Source organism: Macrobrachium rosenbergii, chromosome 12 (assembly GCF_040412425.1).
Source record: "Macrobrachium rosenbergii isolate ZJJX-2024 chromosome 12, ASM4041242v1, whole genome shotgun sequence".
In the NCBI taxonomy this organism is placed as follows: Eukaryota; Metazoa; Arthropoda; class Malacostraca; order Decapoda; family Palaemonidae; genus Macrobrachium; species Macrobrachium rosenbergii.
The window spans coordinates 16,338,001-16,348,000 of record NC_089752.1 but is presented as its reverse complement, the minus strand read 5'-3'; positions in this window follow the sequence as shown (position 1 = coordinate 16,348,000).

The window sequence follows — 10,000 nt, the reverse complement described above, 5'->3', positions numbered from 1 at the left end:
AGAGAATATGAAGTCAATGATTTATATGATATTGTTCACACTCAGTTTTATATGTATATCGATTTGTACACAGTACCATAGACCAGTAACAGAATATGATTCAGTATTTGTCAGATGAGAATAATCATGGTGTCTTTGCTGCGAGTTTCTCCCAAACAACACGAAAAAACCCGTTTCAAAAACATGCTTTCCTACTAGGAATACTGAGGCAGGGATTTACGGGGAAATAGATATTCCGGCGGAATATTTTGTTAAAGATGACCTCCGGATCGTTAAACAACGACGAAATATGAAAGGGCGGCTTCCTTTATCCAGCACCTTAATTGGGCGAGTTTGTTTTGTAGTAAGGGTGCGACCTTCATTTCAGCTCAGGCTTGTTTATCTTGACATATGAAGAGGTTCAGTGGATTCTCTCTCTCTCTCTCTCTCTCGTCATCGTGAGTTAGTTATCTCCACAGTTGTTCTTGGTCAGATTTACCTGTTAACCTGTCTGCGATGACTTGGTCTTGGATTTTTCTTTTGTATGGCCTGCTTCTCACGAGTGTGAGCACGTTCATCCGAATCGGAGCACAGATGCAGGAGTTTATGGTTGGGAAAGTACTGTGTTTTATTTGTCAGTGCCAAAACGATTGACAAATGCAGTGATTTAGAGGTAAATAAGCGGGGTTTTTCAAGAGCAAAATAAAGATAATTTTCTGTTTGCAGGTTATGTTTGATTTCTCTAGTGGTGCCAATCGTTACTGGTCCCTTGGTGCGATGCTCTTCAACATATAGTAAAAATGGTACCTTGAGTTTTGGCGTAAGCATTCAGGACCTCAGCAGACTGAGGATCGATGGCTGCCAGGCCTCCATATCACCCCGGTGGGTGGAAGAAATCTTCACAGGCGAGATTCAACAGCAGTTCGGACAGATCAAGGAACAGGCGGGGGTCTGTGGCTGTTTGGGTGGGTAGAGGAACTATGCAGGCTGTAGGTCATCAGCTGCCAGGCCTCCCAACCACCCCGGCATGCAGAGGAACTCTTCACAGGCGAGAGTCAACGACAGTTCGGATGGGTGGAGGAACAGGCGGGAGTCAACGACAGTTTGGACGGGTGGAGGAACTATGCAGGCTGAGGGTCAATGGCTGCACGGCCTCCCCACCATCCCGGTAGGCGGAGGAACTCTTCACAAGCAGGAGTCAATAGCTGTTCAGTTGGGAGAGGAATTCTGGAGGCTGAGGGTCAATGGTTGCAGGTGCCCCCCCACCACCCAATGGGTGGAGGAACTCTTCACAGGCGAGAGTCAACGGCAATTTGGACAGATGGAGGAACAGGCTGGAGTCTGTGGCTGATTGGACGGGTGGAGGAATTATGCAGGCTGAAGGCCTCCCAACCACCTGGCATGCAGAAGAACTCTTCACAATTGCAGTTCGAATGGGTGAAGGAACAGGCAAGAGTCAATGACAGTTTGGACAGGTGAATGAACTGTGTGGTCTGAGGGTCAATGGCTGTACTGCCTCCCCACCACCCCGGTAGGCAGAGGAACTCTTTACAGGCAGGAATCAATAGCTGTTCAGATGGGTGAGGAGCTCTGCAGGCTGAGGGTCAACGGCTGCAGGGCCTTCCCACCACCCCAGAGGATGGAGGAACTCTTGACAGGTGGGAGTCAACAGCTGTTCGGATGGGCAGAGGAACTCAGCAGGCTGAGGATCAAGGGCTGCAGGGCCTCCCCACCATCCCAGTGGGCAGAGGAACTCTTCACAGGTGGGAGTCAATGCTGTTCAGATGGGGGAGAAACTCTGCAGGCTGAGGGTCAACGACTGCTGGGCCTCCCTGCCACCTCGGCAGGTGGAGGAACTCTCACAGGCAGAAATCATTGATTGTCCAGATGTATGGAGGAACTCTGCAGGCTGAGGGTCAGTGGCTGCCAGACCTCCCCATCACCCTGGTGGGTGAAGGAACCCTCAGAGGCGGTAGTCAATAGATGTTTGGATGGGTGGGCTAAGCATCAATGGCTGCTTGGTACCCCCACCATCCCAGCAGGGGAGAAACTCTAAGGGGTGAGAGTCAGTGACTGTTTGGATGGGTGGAGGAGCTCTGCAGGCTGAGGGTGAACAGTTGGTAGGACTCTCCCACCACCATGTAGGCATAGGAACCCTCAGAGGCAAGAGTCAGTGGCTGTTTGGATGGGTGGATGAACTGTGAGCTGAAGGTCAATGGCTGGTGGGCCTCTCCACCACCTTGGTTGGCTGGGGAACTCTTCACAGGTGGTAGTCAATGGCTCTTCAAATGGGCAGAGGAGCTCTGTGGGCTGAGGATCAATTGCTGTTGGGCCTCCCCACCACCCTGGTAGGCAGAGGAATTCTTCATAGGTGGAAGTCAATGCTAGTTTAGGCAGGCAGAAGAACTCTCTGGGCTTAGGGCCAATAACTGCTGGGCCTCCGATGCACCCCAGCAGGTAGAGGAACTCTTCACAGGCGGTAGTGAATGACTCTTTGGATGGGCGGAAGAACTCTGGGCTGAGGGTTTAGACAGGTGGAGGAATTTGAAGAGCTGAGGACCTACAAGTGCTGGGCCTCCCCATCACCCCAGTGGGCAAAGGAACTCTCAGAGTTGGGAGTCAGTGTCTGTTCAGATAGATGGAGGAACTTTGCTGGTTGAGGGTGACTAGCTGCATGCTCCCCACCACACTGGTGGATGGAGGAACTCTCAGAGCTAAAAGACACCAGCTGTTTGGATGGATGGAGAAACTGTGCAGGCTGAGGGTCCGTCGCTGGCGGGCCTTCCTACCACCTCAGCAGGCAGAGGAACTCTCAGAGGCAGGAGTCAGAAGCTGTTTGGATGGGTAGAACTTTGTGGGCTGAAGGTGAATGACTGCTGGGTCTCCCCCACCACTCTAGCAGGCAGAGGAACCTTTACAGTGGGGGCACCAATGACTGTTCAAGTGGGCAGAAGGATGGCTGAGGGTCAGCAGCTGCTGGGCCTCCCCACCACCCCCGACGGACAGAGGAACTCTTCACAGGCAGGAGTCAAAAGCTGTTCAGAAAATCAGAGGAACTCTGCAAACTGAGGGTCAGCAGCTGCTGGGCCTCCCCACCACCCCAGTAGGCATAGGAATTCTTCGTAGGTGGAAGCCAGTGACTGTTCGTACAGGCAGGTGGAGAAACTCTCAAAGGCAGGAGTCAGTGAATGTTCAGAAGAACAGAATAACTCTGTGGACTCCTGAGGCTCTCCTAAGTAGGATTCAGTGGCTGTCCGAGGGGTCAGTGGAACTCTGCAGGGTGAGGGTCACCAGCTGGTGGGCCTCTTCACCACCCCAGTGGGCAGAGGATCTCTCAGAGGTGAGAGCCAACAGCTTTCGGAGGTGTGGTGGAACTCTACAGGCTGAGGTTCAATGGCTGGTGGGCCTCCTCACCACATAGGTGGGCGGGGGAACTCTCAGAGGCAAGTGCCCGAGGCTTTTTGGAGGGGCGGTGGAACTCGGCAGGCTGAGGGGTCACCAGCTGGTGGACCTCCCTCACCACCCCAATAGGCAGAGGAACTCTCAGAAGCAGGAGTCAGTGGCTGTTTGAGGGGCGGTGGAACTCTGTAGCCTGACTGCCACCTTTTAGTGGGCTTTCCCACCAACCCGGTGGATAGAGGAACCATCACAGCAAAATTAGAAATGCTCCTGTGTTACCCAGTCTATTTTTGTCTGTTTGTCAGTTTGTTTAGACATCTATATCTTGTTTATTACATAATTTGATGTTCATAAACATCTCTCTCTGTCTCATTGCAAATAAAATTACAAATGTTTCTATCTTGCTCTGTTGCCATCTGTCTGTGAGTCTTCTTACCTTTACACAACTTGTATTGCCTCTCTCTCTCTCTCTCTCTCTCTCTCTCTCTCCTGTTTTGATAAGCTGTAATTCAGTTAATATTTATATTTTCATCGTACTCGCCCTCGACAAAGCTGCTTGTCTCATTTGTCTGAACTATTTTAAGAATTTGCAGTATTTATTTTTCTTCCACTACTTTGTCACAAGATGTCAGTTAGGTCATTTGTTTTTATTATCAGATATAAATAAAGTTGGGGATGTCTCTCTCTCTCTCTCTCTCTCTTTCTCTCTCTCTCTCTCTCTCTCTCGTTTTTGTTGCTACGGAAACGCAGCACCCTTATGGAACCTAATGAGTGTTGAATAACACCAATCGTCCTCTTATACCCGGATGTGTCTAGGCAACCTGGAGAGCAAAGTTGGTAGTTATTCTCTGCTCTCTCTCTCTCTCTCTCTCTCTCTCATTATGTGTGTTGTAAATATATATATATATATATATATATATATATATATATATATATATATATATATATATATATATAAAATTTTATTCATCAGGGTTGTTTACAATGCAGACAATATGGAAAGTAAAATTGGTAGTTATTCTTTATGCCTCTCCTCACACTGCATCTGTGGTGTGCATATATATATATATATATATATATATATATATATATATATATATATATATATATATATATATGTATATATGTATATATGTATATATGTATATATGTATATATATACATATATATTATACACACACATATATATATATATATATATATATATATATATATATATATATATATATATATATATATTCACACCACAGATGCAGTGTGAGAGACAGCGTAAAGATTAACTACCAATTTTACTCTCCAGGTTGCCTGTGTTAGGTACTGAGGATGTATGGTGTAGAGTATAAGATGTTTAGTGTGATGAAAAATTCATATGATGGAAGAGAAAAGTGTTTTAGAATATGTATATAGATCTAATTGGTATTGAAGTGGATGTGGAACAAGGTTGTGTAATGTTTCTGCGGCTACAAAATATCTTCTTTTATTGAATAATGAAAGAAGTCAGTCAAAAGACGATAAATGAAGGTGCTAAGTTGTGGGATGAGAATATGGGTTGTGAAAGAGATGGCTGATGTTTGCAAATGACAAAGTTCTGATGTGGGCTGGTGAAGGAAAACAGCATAAACTACTGAAAGAGGTTGCATGTGTTTTGCAAGAAGAAAAAGTTGAGAGTAAACGTTAATGAAGTTGTGAGGGCAATGGATGATGGAGCAACCGATTGTTGATTTGTATGTTGGATAAATGGAGGTTGTAGATAAATATAGGAATTTAGTTGAGCAAGGATATGATTCATAGAAGGTGAATCAAGGAAGGCAATGGTGTGTGTGTGTGTAAAAGATAAAATTGCATGAAGGGATTGTTTATCCAAGTCTCCTTTATGGATGTTGAATGCGAATTAATATAAAATGGGCGAAGAAAGTGTTAAGAATGGCAGCTTAGGTGAAATGATGAATCAGTAAATGAAAAGCTTGTATAATTTGGAAATGTTAAGAAGGAGAGAGAGAGAGAGAGAGAGAGAGAGAGAGAGAGAGAGAGAGAGAGAGAGAGAGAGAGAGAGAGAGAGAGAGAGAGAGGAAAAACTAACAACTTTTTTACAGTCACTAGGGCCACCTTTTCCTGAAATCTTTGTAGGAATCCGCTTATCAGTTTTAGGAATAAACTTGTTAATAAATAAACAAATAGAAAAACAGAGAAATGAACTAGCTTACAGCATTAACGTTTAACTCCGGTAGCGGAGGTAACGAAAGCTCTTATAGTTTCTTGCCGATTTTTGTGTTAGCTCATATTAGGTTATTTGTTGTTTTTTTCGCATTTGTCTTTGTATGGATCTTTTCAGGTAGGGTGTTTAAGTAATGAATTACGATGGTGTTGTATTTCTGTTAAGCTTTCATGTAAAATTACTAAGTTACTTACTTTGTTATCCTCTACTGTGAACCCTGATTTCCAGTTAAATGTTGGAGTAGGTTTTGAGGCGTAGAGTGATGTTTCACTTCCCTTTTTAGGGCCTAAGTTTTATTTTTAAAATTCTTCCCGCCTATTATGTTCACGACATAAAAATTAAACTTTAGGGATAATTTTCCCGTAATGCAGATGACAAAAGTACATTTTTATGGAGAATTTCCTCCTTTAAAAATAAAAAATCTGTAAAGTAAGTTTATATATGTCGTTTTTTCTTTATCATTTGAAGTTTGGAATAGAAAGCTGGACTATTAATATTCCATGGTACCAATAATCCTTATCCTACTTATTTGTAGTTGCTATTCCTTTGGGCTTACTCCTTTCTCTACATTTATCAATGACCTTCGGTTTGCATCTTCTCCCATCTTTGTTTCTGGCGGTGAAGATACCAGTGCCTAAATGAGGATGCCGCAAATGATTCCACGAATTAAATCAGACATTTTCTTATACAAATATATTTTACGCATTACTCAACGCTTCTCGAAATTTTGATTCTCGTACCGTAGCATTCTATAAGATTTAGTTTTCCTGTGCATCAGCATCTCATTACTTCAGAATCCCGTAGGAATTTGTTTTCCTCTACCTCAGCCCCTATGAGATAACATCCCACTGTCTCAGCATCCCTTGTGACTTCTTCATTGTCTCGGGGGCATATAGGTTGCTTCCTACTCCCCTGAAATTCCTTTTCGTTGGCTGGATCTCATTTAATTTTTATCACCATCTTAGCAATCCATGAGACTTTCTCCAGTGCCATTATTTCCTACGACTTCTGGTTTTTTTTATGGGCATCTCCTTTAGAATCTCATCTCCTTCATGGGCTGCTAATGGTCGCGTAGTCTGAGCGAGAAGAGATGAGCGCAAACGTAAAGATTATCTAAGATTTCTCCCCCTTAAGTCTTTTCTATTCCAGGCGGTTTAGCCCTTGTCTGTCATATTGGACAGATTTCCCTCCATGATTACTGACTGGGTTCTCAATCAGAGGTTTCATGTCATAAAACTGCATGAAGCTCAGGAGGGCAGCACCTCAATTACCAAGGTCTTCCTCATTCCTCCCTTCCCTTTCTTCTCATACTCCTCGTAATTCACCAGAGCGAAAGTGAAATTTTCTGAATGGGACATATGACTGTATTATAATAAAGTTTTCGTGAAAAGTCGACGAAAGTGATATTTTTTACCTCTCTCCTCTTACTCCCCCTTCCAATCCAGTGCAAAATTTTTCAGTGGTCTGAAAAAAATCTCTTTAAGAGCTCCGGCTTCATGATCCCTTTCCCTATCACATAATGTCTCCTTATTGTAATGATATTCTTGAGCCATGCGGTGGGAGCGAAAGAGAAAGGCAATCCCTGGTCGTAATAAACCTGATAGGCAATCACTTTATACGTGAACGGCCTTCTCTCTCTCTCTCTCTCTCTCTCTCTCTCTCTCTCTCTCTCTCTCTCTCTCTCAAAATGCCGTGTGAGGTTTTAAATAGAAATTTCTCAGAAATCTCATGATAAGAACAGATCAGAACCAGACACCTTCTGATAATAATATTTCTTATTTTTGTACGTGCAGTGTTCATTTAATGTTACAATAATAATTGACAACTTTGTACAATTATGTTTTGAGGACAAGGATAAAGTTACCCGAGCACAGGAAAAGAACCTTTATAATTCCAGGAATATTTTAGACATATTGTCTATTTTTTCTTTTCTGTTTTGAATTCGTTCTTTCTTCTGTTGAAAGTACGCGTCATCTCCGTATTGCAGAGATCTGGCGTGAATTAAACCCAGTGAATTGTAATGTCCGTACTTAAAATTTACAATTTTGGAAAAGGAAACGTGATATGCATAAGAATTTTTTGGGGGTAAATATGTAATTACACGTTGAGGTTATTTATAAGAACGATCAAAAAGTATAAAATGATTTTGAATTCAAGAAAATATATGTTACAAATGTTCCAGTTTGTGTTTTTCCAGAAAAAAAGGAAAAGTATTATTAAGGTTTACATATTCAAGTGAATGGCAAATGGAGCTTTTAATGGGAATTTATGAATAGAGCTTTTTTCTTCGTTCACAAAATACAGCTAACTGTATTTTGCATTCATGTTGCATTGATCGCAAGAGCGCCAAAAAGAAACATTGCCATGATCATTATTATAAGTTTTATTTTTAATTCATTATACGCTTTTTGGCGTTAAGAAAAACAGCATGATTGTAGTCGTCATGGGAAAGTTTAACAAAATTCATTTTAACCATTGTTTGGTGTAGCAATCATTACAGTAAAATGTTTATTTGAAATGATTTATTTGAATTGAAAGATTTTACTCCTATTTTAATCAAAATTGTTTACATCCAAACAAATAACTGGTGTGGATGACAGAAGTCGTAACTTAAGGAAACAAATAAGTTTGTAATAAAAATAACCAGAAGGTATAGGATTACTTTTTCCCAGTGAGAATTTGATAAGGTTTCATTAAAAATAATAATAAACATGTAAATAATGCGCCGAAGTTTCTTCAGCGCAATCGGGTTTTCCGTATATCGTACAATGCTGTATGAAACTTCCAGCCACGGCCCGTGAAACTCAATCACGGTCCGGTGGTGGCCTCTGTTGTTGGTACTTATAGCGGTGCCAGAAGGACGATTATGGCTAACTTTAACCATAAATAAAATAAAAACTACTGAGGCTAGAGGGCTGCAATTTGGTATGCTTGATGATTGGAAGGTGGATGATCAAAATGGAAATTTGCAGCCCTCTAGCCCCAGCAGTTTTTAAGATCTGAGGGCGGACTGAAAAAGTGTGGACAGACAGACAAATCGGTCACATTAGTTTTCTTTTACAGATTTTGATACTTTTCATACGTCAGGAAGGTATGAAAATTCTAGCATATTTAAGAAAAATAAGTAATTAAAAGGACACGGTAGGCTAGCTGCTACGTAATTGTTTTGAAATGTAGTACTTATGCTTCCGTGTCGAGTTCTTAGTACATAATCTTTGACGTTGTAACCACAGTTTAGTAACACGTTAATTTTTTTATTTATGAACAACACCATATAGAGTGAGCCACTATCTGTAATCGTTTGTTTGTGATGAAAATCTTTAGAAATAGTGATCATTGTATTGCATTGTTTATTTACTGGTTATTAAATGTGTATATATATATATATATATATATATATATATATATATATATATATATATATATATATATATATATTTATTATTTCACACACACACACATATATATATATATATATATATATATATATATATATATATATATATATATATATATATATATATATATATATATATGTGTGTGTGTGTGTGTGTGTGTGTCACATTATTTGTTTTCCTTTAGGTACTGTGAGTGGATTTAGGACGATCTTCCCTCTTTGTCTGTCGATTTCCTAAATGCACGTTAGTAGCCTAACGTGAAGCATTCAGTTAGGCTTACTTTACCCAATATCGGGCCTAAGCCTGTGCACAAAAGACCCGTTAAGTAATCTGCCCAGGCCTTTCATATGGTCGCCCAAGTAGGCCTTGGATTCCAATATATTATTAACTGATTATATAAATTGGTGGGGGAATAGAGTTCCCCGCCCTTACTTGGGCGATTTACCTTTGTTGATATTGAAAGGGAATTGTGATAGGAGGATATGGTAGTGCGTTTAGTTATGTTATCTCTATTATTCTTTTTTTATTTCTTTAAGTTTTATTATTATTATTATTATTATTATTATTATTATTATTATTATTATTATTATTATTATTATTATTATTGCTGCTAAGAGATTCACAATTTCGTGAAAAATAATGTGTAATAAAAATCCACAATTATATAGTAAAAATACATTCCCATGTAAAATAAACAAAGACTTTTGAACACTTGAACGGTGTTCCTCATCAGTGATAACGTTAAAATTTACTGTAATTGTGGATTATTATTATTATTATTATTATTATTATTATTATTATTATTATTATTAATAATTTTTGGCTGAAGACACCCCGAGACGGGCTTCACTGGCTGACTACATCAGACTTCTTCCAATATTTTTTATTCGCTTTGAATACCCAGAACCATTGGTATTTTAAATAAGATTGCAGTGGAAGATTATAAGAGTTAGGAAAAACGAAATCGGGAAAGAGTTCCCATTATTGTTAGAAGAATACATCTCCTTAA